Raw genomic sequence first — 19,380 nt, forward strand, 5'->3', positions numbered from 1 at the left:
CAGAGTCAAGCACATCAGACTTTGTGGAAGATCTTGACCAGGGGGTTGGTCAGCCATCTTACTGGAAGATAGATGGGTAAAGAAGCAACACAACAAGACTTTGTTTAAGGTAAAGTCTTAGCCACTGGGAAGCTTTTTCACTTTTATTTGCTTGTAACCATTTCTAACACTATCTTTTATACTTGAACTCACTTAAAATCCTAAATCGTTTTGTTAATACATTGTTTTACTTTTAATATAAACCAACCCAGTCATGTGTTACTTAATTATTCCTCTGAACGGTCCAGGAGAGGGCTAGACATTGCCGAGCGATTCGGGACTGGCATAGGTGATGACTTTGTGGGTGCTCCAGGGCTGGAGCACACATAGAAAAAAAATAGTGGGTGCTCAGCATCCACTGGCAGCACCCTTGATCAGATCCTACTCCTCCCCACCTGCCAATGATCAGCTGTTCAAAGGCATGCAGGAGGCACTATGGAGGAAGGGGAAGGATGAGAGCAGGGCACACTCAGGGGAGGGGATGGATCAGGGTATGAAGAGGGGAGCAGGGATGGGGTTTGAAGGAAGAGGTAGAGTGGCAGTCAAGCAACCCTGGCAACTCAGAAAAATGGCACGTCTGGGGTGTTGATTGCCAGGTATAACCAATGCTGTCATATACCAGAGCACGTCTGTGATGTAACAAGCAGGCTGCTGGAATCAGAGTTGCTGGTTCAGTGCTGCTTGTCACAGAAGCAGAGCATTGAAGGCACTCAGGGTTACAGGGCAGGTGGTGACACAGATCCTCACTGGTCTGGATTGCATCCCAGAACATGACAGGTACTCACCCAGGAGGTGGGAGATTCCCAGTTCAAGTATCCCCTCCTCATGAAGGAGAGAGGGGATTTGAACAGGGATCTGCCACCTCTCAGGTAACTACCCTAACCACCACACTAAAGATTATAAGGGAGTTCCTCCCTCCTCCCCCAGCTGTTTTGTGTGAGGGGGTCAATCCAATAGGTGGACTCCGAGCTCACCTACCATATCGGGTCCCCAGACAGTACTTAGGTGGCTGAACATTTGTCTTCCCCAGTTCACTAATAGGATGCAGTACACTTTCTCAGAGGCAGAAACATAGGTTTCTCAGGAGTTTTTTCTGTAAAAACTTCAGTGCCAAGTGAGGTTAGGTGCTCACAGGATTAGGTGGCAGCCAAGCCAGAGTTTTGTGGATCTCACTGATGCCTAAAAATGGGACTCAGGCACATGAGTATCTTAGAGGATCACACCCAAAAACCTATGTCCCGCTTATATCGCTAGTGTTTTCAAATTTATTCAAAAGCCTGTACAAATGCTGAATCAAATCCAGCTTGCCTTACTCATGTGAGTAGCCCCACCACTGTAACCAGGAGCAGAATTTAACACAAGCGGACTACTTATAGGAATATGGCAAACAGTATTTTGTCGATTAGTTCGTTAATCCTCATAATACCCCTGGAAGTTAGGTCATTCAATTTTGAAAAAAGTTAAATTTTCTCAAATATGCGCAACATTTTAGGTGAAATTTGGGCCTATTTTCAATCAAAGCCGTACTGACAATTAAAAAATCAAGCAAAATTTACACATCTTTATATTTTAGATGTGAAAACACCTCGTTTACAAAATTTCATGAAAAAAATGACATTTTTCAAACACAAAACTGCCTAAAATTAAATTATAAAAAAAAAATCCAAAAAGCTTGCACACAGATTCTCATGATCCTAGTATAAAACATGGTGGTGGTCTGAGTGTAATTCCTAGTGGACAGGTGTCCACATCATAACACAAATAACCATTGCAATGTCAGCAAAAAGACTAAGGATTGAATGGGTATGGAGACAACATTCCTTCAAAACCATCCTGAGGAGCAGTGATGGAGCAATGTAGGGAACTTTCCATTCCTGTACATGTTCTGGACTTTAATAAAGGACATCAGTCTTCAAGACATGATTTAAAGCCTCCAAGAAACTAAACTTTACAGGATACTTTCCTTTACAGTGTTCTAGCTAAGCAACAGCCTCCATTGTTTTAGGCTGTACCATAAATCATCAGCCCCTGAGTTATGTATAAAGAACAAAAGACTAAGGTGAATAATAGCATCAAAATCAATTTGAGATCTCATTAAAAACTGCAAAGAATAAGACTAGTGCTACAATTACAAGTATTAAAGAGAGTAAGCATCTTTTTGTATTCTAAATTAGTAAAATATTGTTTAAGTGAAGTGCTCTCACAGTAATAGATGGGCAGGGTACTGGTGTCACAGAATAATATAACATTAAAGAAGTACTTCAAAACAATCTAAACATTTAAGTGGATTCTAAAATTAGAGCCCACTAAAAATTAGAGAGTATATTTCCCTTTTCAACATATGCCTAATTCCTAACAACATTAATGAGTATTCCATACTTGGATTGGGCCAAAATCTGTTAAAAGCGCCCAACTTCCACAAAAGGACACTGTGTGCACATGTGTGCGGCATTTGTCTTTAAGAGAGGATAAAAACCTATAAATCTTACTGGTGAGTTCTACTGTACAGGACATTCATTAACTTTAAATTAACTTGCATATACATGGATTTGTGTTAGATATGTAAAGTGCCTGATAAAGTTGTGGAAAACTGTCTCATTCAAACCATTTCTGAAAATCCATCTGACTGTTCCTATTTTCATGCCTATTGCATTTTTTGTATTATGTGCTTTGTATTACTAAGGACCCAGTTTTGCTAGCCCTGTATTTATAGAACAAGTCAAACCTGCTGAAGCAAATAGTATTTCTGAACATTAAGGATTTGCAGTATTGTCTGTAATATGTTTTAGACTGTTTTAAATGTATTATTGTATAGCAATTTGAGCACTTTGGTAGGGATGTTTTATAAATAATAAAATTATTAATTTAGTTATTACAGTGAAGGTTTTTTTATAAGATGACAAAAGCATAATGCATAATATCAGTAAAATCGTATTGACTTTATCTCACCAAAATTATTAGCAGAAACTGAGTACTTTATTTTGAACTGCTGGCAACTTAACAACCATTCATTATCCTTTATATTGTCAACACAACCAAGTTTCTAAATACTCAAAGGGGAGAAACAATTAGTGAAAGTGATTATATAATAATTAATATCTTTTAGAGCCCAGACTGATATCTAAAATGAAGAGAGAGTAGATAATTTATATAACCTCAAGGAAACAGAGTCAGACAGAACAAGGTATACCTCAAACTTCAATGTATTTTCTGCTTCTGTACAGATATAACTTAAAGAATAAAAATATATTTTTTAAATAAATCACACTAGTTTTGATGCATATTATATATCAAATCCTGTTAGTTTACTAACTGGGCCTCATTCTGCTCTCATTTTATACCAAGCTAACTCCATAGGCCTGATTTATACCAGGATAAGGGGGATCAGAATTACGTTCGCTGACTCGAAGAGGGCACTCAGCCCCTTGCAGGATCGGAACATCTATGATTAATTGTCCACTTTTTCATTTAAAACTGACTGTGGGGTTTTTGTAAAATGGGATTTGTGCTGTTGGAAAGGTTTTCTCTACAAATGAACTGAAAACTAGCATGTGATTGTATTTCACATTCTATAATAGGTTGATTGGTAAATAACTCCTTAGCACTGCAACTTCAAGATGCTAGCTTGTTGTGACAGAACTTTTGATTTTAATTGTCAGTAAATTCTTTACATCATCTGACGACATACAGAAGGTTTTAATATTTCTTCTGCTCCCATTGACTAAATACCTTTTAGAAAGGGGTTTGTGATCCCCAGGTCTCACAGAGTGATGACATCCCAGGTTTACCCAGTTTCCTGGCTCTTTTGGCTTCAGGCATATGGAACTTTTGCCCGGCCTCACAATGTCAACACACACAGTCAGCTGGACATATATCACTTTGAATTTCTTGACTTTCCCCAATATTACCTTAGATTGGCAGAGGAGACTTCATTCTAGCCTAATCCAGAATAATTCCAAACAGTCATTTCAGTCATTCTTCTCTACAACATTAGTCACAAGCCATCTTCTACTCTGAAACATAGAATTATTAAACTGTATTAGAAAAAGTTGTTTGTTGCAAAGCATGTTAATTTTTCTGAGTAAAAATTAACTTTAAAGGACAGAATCTTTCACGTTATGTGCAATACACTAATGCATATATGTGCTTATCTACTGAGAGAAAAAAAATCTTTCAGTTTATAGATAGCAGGGCACAAAAATAATTACATATTATTTTATGTTTCAGGTAATTTTCTCTTTAACATAGTTGTTGTAGCAAATGTATATAAATAGTAGTAAGAAAGAACATGAAGTAGCATTATCAAATGGTCTGAGTGTGGGAATGGGCACCGGGAAACCCTGGATCTTAATCCCAGCTCTGACATTGACTCGCTCCAGGACTTCAGGTAAATCATTCTACCTCTTTCTGTCTCATTACCTCTGTAAAATGCCCTATTGTGGTGCATATTACCTCAGTGTAAGTCTAATCTTTTTTATTATGTTAAGTGCTAGATATATTAATAAAGGTTAACACAATACACTTCTTTAAAAATACATTTACTGTGCACAAAAATCAAATGAGATTATGAAATGCAGTGAAGTGAATAATTAGTAAATAAAATAATATACCTGTAAATATAACAGTTTTTTCCTGTCATCAATCCATCTCAAAACTCCCTTTGACAGCCATGGGAGTTCCATATGTGGAACAATGGCGTGAAAGATGGCATTAAGCTACAAGTCCTTCCTACAGACCCCCATTTAAGTAACTTTGCTGGGTGCTGGGGAATTCTGGAGGGGCAAGCAAAATCTGTTTGTCTTAGATTTCCATATGGTGTCTGTTACCATATCATCAAATGAAGTCTCAGAATAGTTGAGATCTTAGCAAAAGAGCTTGAATAGTTTCAATTGGAATTGAATTTTGGAATTTTGAAAATCCCAATAGGCACCTATCTGTATCTTGAAGTGCTTACATACCTTCAAAAATCTGATAAACCAGTGATATCCCTGAGATACATTAATGCTATCATCATCCTCTGGGCACAAAACCTAAACTCCCTCAGAGATTTCCACCACAACTTTAACCACCATCATCCATCCATTCATCTTTAGAATATTCCTGCACCAACATCAGCTTCCTGGACACCATGATCAATTTCAGCAATGGAACCCCACAGATCCAGTACCCACTTCATAAACACTAAGAAATCTGTTTTCTACAGCCGGACACTCAGATTACACAGAATACGTTCCAAAAAGAAAGTCTGAGATACACACCATAATACACTTAAAATTGCCTCCACCAAGCAAGGACACACCACCAGAGAAGTAGATCACATAATGGAACGAGCCTCCCAGATGTCCCAAGAGAACCTACTTCAGTATGGAAAAAAAATCCTCTTGTCCTCTACACCTCATTGTCATCTACGATCCCACACTGGAACCCATATAAGAGTATCATTAAGGAGTTACAACCCATACTAGATGGAGACTGCATCTCCCCACAGACCAGAACACATAAACTCAAAGCAGCAGCAGATCCTGCCACAACAACAGATGCAAAACATGCAGACATTATCTCCACTGCTACAACACGCCCCTTAACCCACTTTCAAGATCCATGGGTCCTACACATGCCTATCACAACACATGGTGTACCTCATCCAGTGCATCAAATAATCCAACAACTATGTGAGTAAAACCAGATAATCACTTCACGCTCTACAAACTCACACAGAATAATTATAAAAGACAAAAACACCTTTTCACTCATGGGCAAACACATTTTAAAAACTGATCATCCACATCTGACCTCTCATTCCATGTTTTCAAAGGAAAATTACACAACACCTTCAAAAGTAATCCTGGGAATTTCAATGGATAAATCTGCTAGACACAGGGGTGGCTCTAGGAATTCTGCCGCCCCAAGCATGGCAGGCAGGCTGCCTTCCGCGGCTTGCCTGCAGAGGGTCCTTTGGTCCCGCGGCTTCGGCGGACCTCCCGTAGGCCTGCGGAAGGTCCACCAAAGCCGCGGGATCAGAGGACCCTCCGCAGGCACGCCGTCGAGGGCAGCCTGCCTGCCACCCTCGCTGCACCGGCAGAGCACCCCCCGCGGCTTGCCACCCCAAGCACGCGCTTGGCGTCCTGGGGCCTGGAGCCGCCCCTGGCTAGACACCAAAAATCACGGACTCAGTATAGACACTGGTTTTATGGCTCATTACAATAAATTGTAATTTTCCTTTGTTCTATGACTGCAAAGGTGTTAATTGCCTACTGCACTGCAACTGGTCACCAGCAACTTGTGTTAACCCATTATGCTTGTATGTAGATGTGATACTCTGATTACTTTTCCCAAACCTGAAGAACGGCTCTGTGTAAGCTCGAAAGCTTGTCTCTTCCACCAGCTGAAGTTGTTCTAGTAGAAGATCTCACCTCACTCACCTTGACTCTTCAAAAATCTGGCCCTTTGTGTCCTCTCACTATACAGGCAGTGGAACCACATGGTCCTACTGTGTCAATGGGGGAGTATTTGGGTTTAAATAGGTAGCACACTTCAGAGTAACAAGAAAGAAAGAAAGAAAAGTAGACTGCAGGAATAAATCTTGTAAAATCACTTAATTTTTGGTGTCTCAACCCAAAATGCAGCATTTTCTGTACAAAACAGGCCTCTTAAATGGGAGGCAGTGAAGTCCAGTAACTATGCCATTAGACCTGCACTCTCTTCCTTGGTTTGAGCACTGGCCTAGAAGTTGGGAGACACAGGTTCAATTCTCTGCTCTGCCACAGATTTCCTGTATGATCTTGGGCAAGTCACTTAGGCTCTGTGTGCCTCAGTTTCCCATCAGTAAAAATGGATATAATAGCACTTCCCTACCTCACAGGAGAGTTGTGAGGAGAAATACATGTAAAGATTCTGAAGCACTTTGAGAGCAACCAATGAACGATGTTATATAAAAGAGCAAGGTAATATTATTTCACTGTGACTTTGGGGAAAATAAATCACATGCCTCGGTTTCCCACCTGTAAAATGGGGGTAAGGATACCTTCCTTTGTAAAGCACTTTGAGACCTACAAACAAAAGAGCGTTATATCAGAGCTAAAGATTATTTATCTTAATACTTCTGAAAAGATTAGAGATGGATTTGTAAATGAATAACATTTGTATATAGGAAAGTCAAGCATTTAATATTTTTTCCCATAGCAGTGTTTTGTAGCACAAGATAGCACACAGTACTGTATTGATGTAGGGGAAATCCTTCCTTCCTTCCTTCCTTATGGCCACAGAAGACTAAATACAACTCTATGTGATCCCTCCCCTCTTTGAGGGCTGCTCCTACTACTACTTAGGTCAAATAGACTAGCCCTTTTCACAAGCACTGAATTATCACACAAAGTAAAAGACAAATTCTGACAATTAACTGTGGTCCACAGCAGAGAGTAGGACATAGCACCACGAAAATCATATACATGCAGGAAAACGTAAGTGTTTTTGTCAAACACTTTCTTATCTGGGTTTGAGTAGTCTGAGTAATGTCAGAAAATACACAGACCTGGGCCTAGGACTTCTTTAAGAAAAACGTTCATTTAACAATGTTTTATTATATATCACTGAATAAAGTCATAACACAGTATTGCATTTGAATACTGTTTTGATATAAGAACATTGGGTTAAAATGATTTATATAGTCACGTACAGGATAGAGGTCTTATATAAACTGGACTTATTATATTATTAGTAAAAGCAGCAAAGAATCCTGTGGCACCTTATAGACTAACAGATGTTTTGGAGCATGAGCTTTCGTGGGTGAATACCCACTTCATCAGATGCATGTCATGTAGTGGTTATTCACCCACGAAAGCTCATGCTCCAAAACGTCTGTTAGTCTATAAGGTGCCACAGGATTTTTTCCTGCTTTTACAGATCCAGACTAACACGGCTACCCCTCTGATATATTATTAGTGCTAACATTTCTTAACTACTGTCATACACTGTGTAAAAGAGGCAACATATTTTAACCAAGGTTTCATGCAAAAAGATTCACCATTTTGTTCTGTGATATGTTGCACTCTCAAAATATTGCCTTTCTACAAAATTTAGGTACCATGAGTTTGATTCACATCAAAGTACACCTCTACCCTGTCATAACGCCACCCAATAAAACACAAATTCGGATATAACATGGTAAAACAGTGCTCCAGGGGCGCAGGTCTGTGCCGGCGGATCAAATCAAGTTCAATATAAAGCGGTTTCACCTATAACGCGGTAAGATTTTTTGGCTCCCAAGGACAGCATTATATCGAGATAGAGGTGTATGTAATAACAAGAGATCCAAAATATTGCTTAGAAGTCGTAGTGGTATTCTAGCTATTTTTTTAAATATTTTCCTTTGTGGGTTTTGGCACGTAAATTGGAGATGGAAAAAACCCAACAATAACAAATTTAACTAAAAATGCGGTGTCAATTCTTCAAATACTAATTTGCCTGTTGTGTCTTTTAGATTGTAAACCCCCCAAGGTTGGGATTGTCTCTTTTCTGTGTTCACCTAACGCCCATAATAATAATAATTTATACTCCAGCAATGGCTATTCTATAAGACCATCTCCCCCATTTGAGCTCAAGTGTATAAAGTTAAGCATATGCATAAATCCTAATCCAGCAAGTGACAACATGTGGGCATACTGCTGTATTGAATCCACACAGAGCTCTGCTAACTTCATTGGGACTCCATGTGGGTACATAGTCTTCCTTCATGCTAGCAATTGCAGCAGGGGCGCCCCAGAGTTTACAGGATTGGATCCTTTACAATTCTTTAAAACAAAAGTCAATTCAGCTAGGGCTTTTTAGCTGACCCATAATTAAACTAAGGATTTCTCCTTTTTATTTCATTTTCTACTAGTGTAATTTAAAAATATATATAATTAGATATTTTTTCTGATTATACATTTAATAACACTGAAACAGCCATTTAACTCTTCCTATTGAAATATTATCAGTTACAGAGAAATTGCTGATGTTTAATTTCTCCTGCACATTTTAACGATAGGAATAAAACATCTATACAGATGATCAGACCAACTCAGAAAATATAAGAATTGGTCTGAACCCACCCAAACACCTAACAGAACCCAAAATTTTGAGAGGGTTCTAGTAACTTAAATCAAGTAACACCCTTACTAATGATGTTAATGAAATCAGATTTTTTAAAGTAATTGTTTGCAATAGAGGCTTACTTTTTCAAGTACTATTTTGATATATAATTTGATTACTCATCTAAAAGAAGCATAATGGAGACTTATTTCAGTTACTTTTCTGTGCTGTCTTCTCATTATTATTACTATTATTTGTTTTGTGATATGGCTTTGAATCTCAGTCATGGACCCAGGGTAGGATCTACAAAGGTACTTAAGTATTAGAAAGTTGAGCATCGGGTGCCTAGAAAAATCACAGGAGCAACACTGTGATCTGCAAAGCCAGAGTTAGGCGCTCCCTATCCTATAAATGGGGAGACATAAGTTCCTTAGACATGATCTACAAAAGCCAGCATGCTATATGGGGAGCCACTTAAATTAACTGAAAGGAGATGTTGAATAATGATGTGTGCGCTAGACCAGAGGTTCTCAGACTTTTGTACTGGTGCCCCTTTCACACAGCAAGCCTCTGAGTGCGACCCCCCTTATAAATTAAAAACACTTTTATATTTAACACCATTATAAATGCTGGAGGCAAAGCAGAGTTTGGGGTGGAGGCTGACAGCTCCTGATCCCCCATGTAGTAACCTCGTGACCCCTAGTTTGAGAACCCCTGTGCTAGACTCTGCTCCTTTCTCAGAGATAGGCACATACGTCCAGTCTGTAGGAATGTGCCTCTTTCTGATTAGTGATCCACAAATGGGAACCTGTTACCTGGAGTCAGTGGATTCAGGTGCCTAAGAAATTGTGGATCTGGACCTAGAAACTCATTGTGCTCCGTGCTGCACAAACACAGAAAAAAAAGATGGTCTCTGCCCCAAAGATTTTACAATCTTACTATGAGAGAAGAGAGAACAGACAGACAGACAGATAGATGGGGGAAGCAGAAAGAAACAAAACAAACTCCTCTGTAATTATGTAATGACTAAAATCTCATTATGCAATTCACACACGATACATCAGACTGAAGCGTCCAAGAACATTATTGATAAAAATGATTACATTAGTTTATTTATTTTGTAAGAAAATAATCAGAAATGTAACATGGTACTTTGTGCATACAGCAATCCATATTTTAAAACCTTGAAGCTTTTTCAAAAGCATTTTTATCAAACCCACCATATACTTTGATCCAAGTGTTGTTTTTACTCTGTTATAAACCAAAAGTTTAAAAGACCCTCAGTCCAGCTTCTAATTGTATGCTTTCAACTGGTTCTAAGTTCAAAATTAAGCCTTCAGCTAATTAGGTGATTCTGATAACACTTAGGCACATGCATATCTTTACTCAAGTGAGTAGCCTCCCTGAAGTCTTTGTTTGCCTAGGAGTAGAGCATTAGAAGCTCTTCTTAAATGTTGTCTCTATATTTCACAAAATCCATGGTGCAGGATCTCAATAGGTGTATCTAGATAACATGATGGGCCAGCAGCTATTTTCAGATCTCATGTGCTCTAAAGATACTTACTGCAGGTCAGAGGTATATTAATATATTTAAGGTATCAATGAAAATAGGAAAAGCTCCAGAGTGCATAATATTCAAAAACAACAGGCCACCCCTTAGTGATTTCCAGACTTGCCAAACCCCTATCTTTATCAGCAATGGTTTGGGTCTTGATAGTAGCAGGAAAAACTTGGAAAGAGTTAAAATGTAACTCTACCTGGAGATGTGACTATAAGCATAGGATCCCAGGTTCCTTATTTATCATCTCCTAGTTGTTCAATATCAATGTAGTCAGTTTATAAGGAACACTTTTCTAACTACCATCCTCGCAAACTCAGTCTTGGTATCTGAAAGTTAAGAGTAGCTAGGATAACACCTTTTCATCAATAATGAAGGTTTTACAGGTTAAATTCTGGCCTCAGTTACAGCTGTGACACTCTAGGACCTTTAATAAGGTTGCACAGGTGATAATGTTTAATCTTGCAATTGAAAATTAGTAAACAAGGCCTTGATGCTGCAAACACATATACGCTTAACTTTATGCATAGACTTCAATGAAACTATTAACATCTATAAAGTTAAATACCGGTGTAAATGTTTGCAGGTTCAGAGCCTAAGTCTATTTTTGATATACAAAAAGCAATAGACTCCAGCTCAGTCTCTCTTAACTATGCTGGCTTTGCAAGTCTAAAAGAATAAGAGGTTATTTTTGTCACTAATTCATATAGTGTTGTTTCTATTCCCTGATTGGATGACCAAATCTTTATAAACAGGATGATGGGCTGATTGGGGTTTTGAATCTCCCAGGAAGGTGGGATAGAGGAGGGAACTTGAGAGTGAGCATGAGATAGATAAGTTTAAGGAATTCTAGGTAATGTTAAATCTTTTCCATATAGAAGATCATTATACTTAGCTATGTATGTAGATCTTAGATTTAAAAAAACTAGGGTTCCTCCTGGCTGAAGGAAAGAAATAGACATATATCTCCAATAGGAACAAGATTTATTTGACTTACAGGCTGTTTAGCAGACTTTAAAAATGTTTATCACACATATACATAATGTTTTTATTAGTTAAATGACTGGAGAAATACAAAAGATTCTAGGAATCATATTTCTTTAACTTCTTGAAAACAATTCTTGGAAAAGTCACATTCTCTCAAATGTTGTAAGAAAAAACTCACAAGCTCTTGCAAAATGAAATACTGCAAACACCATTGCTCACTTTGTCTGACACCCTTGATATTCTTTAACCAAATAAAAAAGGTTCCTTTGATATTTAAAAGAAAAAAGGAGGGAAAATCTTGTTTGCAGCAGATGGGTCACATGAAAGGATCATTTCAAATAATGTGTAATGATGTGTAATAGTTCCTGGAAAGCATTAAACTGCAACTACTAATATTAAAGTAGAGCTATAACTATTTAAACAATATCTTGCAAAATAATGTAATTTTTAAAAGAATCCTACTGAATAAAAATGGAAAGCTAACAATACTAAATAAATAAAATTATCCCTTTTCAATTACAGTGCTAAATCAGTCCTGGTATATGGTCCAGCGTGCATAACAAGGGAAGCTCCTTAGCAGCAAGTTCAGGACAGAGTTATATGTCCCTTATCATCATCCTCCGAGAAAAGGCCTCTTCAGTACCTTCCTGTATGTCAACATCCTACTGCTTCTGCTGCAGACACTGAACCTCTTTTGGAGCTTGGTCTTGCGCTAACAGTAGCCTCAGGACTTCATTGAAGTTCATCCAAGTTCCCACTGCCTTCCAGTGAGTGTGATAGCCAAGTGAGTTCTGTTAGACAGGACATGCGGGCATTAAGCACAGCATGTATATCTTCTTCCACCACATTCCTTTGATGTGGTTTCTCACTCAGGGCCGGCGCCAGGGTTTTTGGCGCCCTAGGCGCAGGGCCGGCTCGCCGGTCCCGCGGCTCTGGTGAACCTCTCAAATCGTGATCCACCGGAGCAGTCTGCTGCCCTCCCAAATCCTGGCGCCCAGTGGTCGCCTAAATGGAAGCGCCGGCCCTGTTCTCACATACTCCCAAATCCTCCAAAATCCTGGTCCACCAGAGCAGTCTGCCACCCTCCCAAATCCTGGTGCCCTAGGTGACCGCCTAGGTCACCGAAATGGAAGCGCCGGCCCTGTTCTCATATACTTTCTACTCTGATGCTGCTGTTGCTTGTTTTCCCTCCACAATATGCCATTGCAAGGAGCTTGTCTAGCCCTTTGTGGCTAGAGCAGTGACTGCTTCGGACACAGTGCAGCACATCCCTTTAAATGCCTCCTTAACAAGTGGTACCAAAGAATATCAGTTATGAGGCAATCATTCCATCACAATGCCAGGATGTACTCCAGGCAACAATGGGACAATTATATATCTCTCTGTCTCAGACGGGCTGCAGGAACACAATTGTCACAGCCCTCAACAATTCCCGTACATCCTCAAGACTGCTGTTCACTTTATATTTATATGTTTTTGTTCCTCCTCCTTGTCCTCTGTTGAAACCTCCCTCCTCCCATTCCCACTTTTCCAAACCCACAAAGTTCTTTCAAGATGGCTGTGCAAACACTTCCACTGCAAATACTCATGTAAATACATATGTATTCAAATATCCATGGATCTCTTTCTGCAGCTTTGTTCATACAAATATTAATGGAAAGAAAAAAACTGAACATAAAACCATCAAAGTAAATTTGCAAGTCTTAGTTGCATGGATGATCTCAATTTTTTTACAATATTGGCCTGGCCCTCTAAATAGGAAACATAAAATGAAGCACAGATATTCGATGAGAGGGAAATAAATCATGTGGAAAGCAGTCATGCTCCAAGAGACCTATGGTCTGGTTTTCTAAAGTTCAGAGTGGTCCCCTTTACTTCAATAGAAGATTTGAGTACATAGCATCTCTGAAAATACAGTTGACAATCAACAAGAAATTGGAAATAAGGTTTTTCAATACAGTTTGGCAGGGGGAAAAATGCTTCTTTTATCTTGGCCTGTATACAAAATGTCATTAAATTACATGAGTTGGGAAGGGATATTTTTATCTATGCAGTTCTGATGATGCTATATCTAGGATATTGTGTACAGTTCTGGACAATTTAGGACCAAAAAGATGTTGACAAACTGGAAGGAAAATAGAGAAAAGATACCGCATGACGAAAGTTTACAATAAGTGTACTGGGTTACAAAACCATCTCCAAATATTTAAGAAGAGTCAACAGTAAGGAAAGGAATTGTTTAGGGTGGTACAAGAAAAAATAATTATCCACAGCCAGACCATCTCAAGATTGAATATTAACAGATCTCAGAAACTAAGTGTGGATGGATAAGGTCAGTGTTTGTATGGAAGTCAGGTCTACCAGAAGTTTTCTTTGTTAATCAATAGGTAGCATGAGTGAGAATTAAATCTGTGTCAACAAAGTGCATTATTTTGTCAGAAGAATCATGTTTTGGATGAGTATAAAAGCAAAGTCATTTGAAATCCCATGGTAACAGATTTCACAAGAATAGGGTGAAACTCCCAAATCTAGTTATCATAGTATTTCATTAATTTACCCATCTATCCAATGTGCATATGAATTGCAAACTGTAAAGTCATAAACAATTTGAGGTCATGTGAACACAAAATTTATGTTCACATTCACACAAAGTGTGCAGTCACACAGTCTGTAAGTACTTATATTTTATAGTGGGCTGTTCATTCTAGCAGAGAAAGCTATAACACGATCCAATGGCTGGAAGTTAAAGCTAGACAAATTCAGACTGGAAATAAGGTATAAATTTGTAACAGTGAGGGAATTTAACCATTAGGATAATTTTGTCAAGGATCATGGTGGACTCTCTATAAATGACAATTTTAAAATCAGGATTCAATGTTTTTCTGAAAGATCTGCTCTGGGAATATTTTGGGGAAGTTCTATGGCCTGTGTTATACAGGAGGTCAGACTAGATGATTACAATCGTCCCTCCTGGCCTTGGAATCTATGAATCTACACACATGCATGTGAGAAAATTCCCTTTTAGGACTGGGAGACAAGTCAGACAAAACATTAAATGGTAACAATACTAAGACAACTTCCCACTAATTAGGGAGATTACAAGCGTGTGTATGGTGCTAAGGATTCTAAGTTTGATGGTGCAAAAGAACTTTGATACACAAATATCAGTAAAACAAATGGATTTCTTCCTTGTAAAACCAGGAGATTCTTTTGTGACACAAATATTAAGTGATGAAAATTTTAAGACATATCCCACTAATTGGAGGAATTACAGGAAGGTGCACTGTTCATAGGTCTCTGTCCAGGAATAATACAACACAGACCTCTGGCAGATAGTACAAAGGAATTTAGATATCAGTGCAAAAAATAAATGTCCCCTTATAAAACCAACAGGTTAAATAAAAAACAAAAATAAGACAGTTCCCAAAGGAATTACAGAAGGTAATAAATGTCAAACAACAAGAACTCTGGCTAGTACTAGCAGAAAATATTTTCTTCCAGATTTTTATAGCAAGATCAGAAGGCCTAACTAAAATGTCATTTTTCTGAGAAATCAAAGGAAAATGGCACTTGATCCCTCACTTGGTCAGGGATACCAGAAACACCACTAAGATCTCCATCCCCTCTTGCTTGGCTCACGTGACCAGTACCCTACAAACCAAGCTAAAATTAAAAATATACCAGTCACACATGCCAGAAAAAGTTTGTGGAGAACACTAAATCCATGTGGAGAATACTAAATATATTTATCAAAAAAAGATTCTATAGACTTTTTAAAGACATACTTAACATTTGAGTAAACCACTGATGATTTGCAGATGCAGTTCACAGTCCAACATTAACTGATTAAATGTACTTTTTTGCATGTCAAGTAAAACAGCGTAATCAGTGCTAGACATCAGTGATGTGACCAAATTCCAGTTTGGGTTGTTCTTCGTCTCCAGTCCTGAACTGTAATGTACTGTTACTGTGTACTATAAAACCGTTGTGACATATAGCCTCAGAGGTAGCTGCACTCCAATGATGAACAAAGTGATCACAGTATACTTTATTGGGTCCTGACCTATCTCCCTGCTGAGGCAAAATTCCCAATAAAGTCTACAGATTTTTTCCTGTTTAGGTACTTCTGGATCATGCTATTAATAATAATAATTAATATTCATTGAGCATACAAAAGTGTATTGTGTATTATACAATGACATGAAACAAACACAGTCCCTTCCTTAAAGAGTTTGCATTATGACACATGCAACAAAAGGATGACAAAAGTGTCAGGATAGGATGCAGGAGGAGAAACAATGCCCATAGCAAAAGATTGTGGTTATTCAGAAGAGGCACGTCCACAGCATGGCTGATTATATTTTATATTACAATTTGCAAAATGAAAAAGTTACCAAGATAAAAAAAATTGTCATGGTTGACTTGGTGGGTATTGCGGAAAAAGTGGGCCTTAAAGTGAGATCTGAATAAGGGTGAGGTTTGGTGAATCAGTTTAGGGAGGTTCTTTTAAGCAGAGGGGTGGGAGGCAAAAGGTGCAAAGAGATTGTGAGAGAAGCAAACAGTATCAAGATTAACATTAGTGGCAGAAAAGAAGAGATAGGGACAGATCAAGAGGCTAGGCCAAATAAGGTGGGACAATGTTATGCGGATGCTTGACTGCAACGGGCAAGAAGTTTTAATTTGATGATGAATTTTCATTGAATTTAATAAATGGGGAGGGACTCTCATTTGTGAGGAACTCAGCACCTTGCATGATTGTATTTGAGTTAGTGATTTTCAATATCAATGGAACAACTCACATTAGTAAGGGCACATCACACAGTGCCTCAGGATGTACCTGGAAATAAGATGCTGTATAACTGTTAGATTATCATTAATAATAACTAGGAGTAACAAAATGAAATGACAAAAAGAAAAAAAATAGGCTGCACAAAAGGAAACACTTCCTAATGGTGAGCTCTATTACAGTGTGGAAAAGTCTCCAAGGAAAGTGATGGACTCCCATTCTTTCAGACTTTACACCACCACCAGACAAATTACTATAGAAAATACTGAAAGGAATAATATTTCAGTAGCAAGGAAATGAACTAGATGAACAACTAGGATTTTACCATCTCTGCCTTCTATAATTCTCAATATAGCTGGGCAAATATAGATAGCAAAAAATGCCACAAATATCCTTTTTAATGATGACTGTGGGTTTGCTTCGCTATTGTTGGTATGCCCCAATTTACTTGCTTTCCATTAACTTTCATACAGTTACATCTTTATTATGTTGGCAGAATGTGGAAGGTGTTTCATTTTTGCATGAATGTTCATGCAAATACTTGAGCAAATATATTTTTCCTGCACATTTTGTTCCTGTACAGAATTGCTTGTACAGCTGTTTTGAAAATTCATTGTAGGTGTGTGAATTTGAAGGTCATCCAATCAGAGAGCAGAAACAATAACGTGAATTAGATGACCAATCACATATGAGAATCTTAAATCAGGAGTGTTGAATACTTGCATGAATACTTAGTCTAGTGTGATCAATCCACAGGATGAAGAGTGTTTGCACAAAGGATTGGTTGAATAATTAATAGTGTGTGTGGGGGGGAATAATAAAAACAGTCTGACTGTGGAAAATTACAGAATAAATTGTGTTGTGAATAATTCATGAAGCTCTAGTTCTGAACTCTTTTTCCTCAAAAAATATTTTAAATGATTTTAAGAATCTCTTCTGTGGGAGTGTCAATGAAAATGGTCACAGTCATGTGACACTGAAGCCACAGAAAGGAAGTGTGGCTTGATGTGAAAACCAGCAACTGGAATATGGAATACTGTTATCACTTCTGGATTTACAGATTTAGACCTATGAACCTTAATTTGAGAAAGTATAAGAAATGGCATTGTTCACTGAGCAGCATTTCATAACCATAACTCCCTGATCTACAGAAAGAAAGTTGAACTCTGTCAACTCTTCATTCTCCAGAAAGTAATGCTTACAGTAGCATAAGGAAGGAGCATGTGGAGGAACATATATTCTCCTCACTGTTCTTCAGTTCCAGGTATTATTTTGAACATGTGATGTCACTTTTCTCTAGAATAATATAATGAATGCTAAGCAAAACTCATTTGGGCCATCCTGGTTTTCACTGAAGGGAAGGGTTATGATCAATAGCCAGGATTTAAAATGTCGCACAACCAGTACAAGGTCCTGATTGCTACTGTAGTTGAAAATTTTCACAATAATACTGTACCTGCCATTCATTCCACTTTGATTCATTGTTATAATACTTGCACTTGTATTTCTTAAACTACCATAAAGAAAATTTCAAGGATCATTCCTGTAGGGGTGCAATTATCTTAACTATGTAGCACATTTCCTCATCTACATCTTACAGTTGTAGTTGGTATAACCCATCTTTAATAAGACAATGTTAAATTGTCTTCTGTAGCTTTTGAATTTCAGTTCTCAGTCAGAAGCTTGAAAACAGCATTGCTTTCCCTGGCAGCGTTGTTGTGTTCAGTTTGGCAAACATTACATTTTTTCCCCTAAAAATGTAAGAATAGACTGCAAAACACAATCAAGGAAAGATAATGTATAATGGATCCCAAACTCAAATGTTTTTGACACATTTGCTTTCTTGTTATTGTTAGCATCATTAACATCATTAATAATTTCATCCATGATCTCAGCATCATTTTAGAACTAGGGCTTGCAGGGAAAAATTATTGCAGGTTGTGGTTATTTTTAATGTTTTAATATATTTAAATTAATCTCTGGAATCCCATTTTACTATATATTTAAAAAATATGCTTGTGCAAAATATGTGGGGGAATTTTTAATCCATGTCTTTGATATGTCCAACAGAATGCATACAGCATACATAATATAGGGCCTCAGCCAGAGCAGCTCAATGAGAATGGCAAGCTATTTTAAACAGTTAGCTGGGGATTCCCATTGCATAGGGGATCACCTGGGTAGAATAAGGCCAGTGTAGCCAACTCTACACCAACTATTCTTGTTTTCTCCTCTTCCACGTGCCCCCCCCCCCCACCCCCCGCCATGGCATAGAGAGTGGGAATGGGTCGGACTGGACCATCTTGTGTTTCAGTGATTCCCTAAGGGCCCTCAACCTGCCCTGAGTTACACTGGAGGTTGACCCAACCCGAGATACGCCCAGGATAAGAGTGACAGAAAAGGGGCTACCTCTGTCCCTCTTCCTCTTGTCTTGTGCGAGCAGAGGTTGGCTCTCAAAATTCAGACTAAAAAAGTAACTGGCATTTGTGGATTAACAAATGAATGTAAATCCATTTTTGCCATGGTGCTGGTAGTGAATGTTAGAGAGTTGTTTGAAATATTCTGAATGTATTCAATATTTTTGTCCAGAATTTGATGAGAAAGAGAAAAAGGAAAAGAGAGAGAACATTTTCATCATTTTGGGCAGTTGAGCTGGGGAGGCAAGGGGAAGTGAGAGGTTCAACCAGTTCTATTAGAAATTGGAAACTGAAATGTGCTGGTGATATCCTCTCTAGATTCGTGACCAGGGCATTGAAACATATAAAGAAGGGTCCTCTTAAAGCTTTAATGTCAATATTGTGCAAAGCAGACAAGATTAATAAAGCCCATATTTAGCTATCCTTTTACTCACAGATTCCAGTGCCAAACACAAAGGTAAAATAACATCTTATTACTGGATCTCTCCTTTAAGTGACTTCAGTAAACTGGCATGCAACAGAAT

The 19,380-nt window shown here is 38.2% G+C and overlaps 1 long non-coding RNA gene across 6 annotated transcripts in view; it reads right to left on the minus strand.

Moving 5' to 3' along the window:
• Positions 1 to 19,380, minus strand: part of LOC127047037 (uncharacterized) — a 164,094-nt gene that overhangs the window by 91,901 nt on the left and 52,813 nt on the right. For all 6 annotated transcript variants that reach the window (XR_007773278.1, XR_007773273.1, XR_007773275.1 and 3 more), the window contains one exon: positions 3,948 to 4,052. This is a non-coding gene — a long non-coding RNA (uncharacterized LOC127047037). The remainder of the gene's footprint in view (positions 1 to 3,947; positions 4,053 to 19,380) is intronic.

The sequence above is a fragment of the Gopherus flavomarginatus genome, chromosome 3 (assembly GCF_025201925.1).
Source record: "Gopherus flavomarginatus isolate rGopFla2 chromosome 3, rGopFla2.mat.asm, whole genome shotgun sequence".
Taxonomy (NCBI): Eukaryota; Metazoa; Chordata; order Testudines; family Testudinidae; genus Gopherus; species Gopherus flavomarginatus.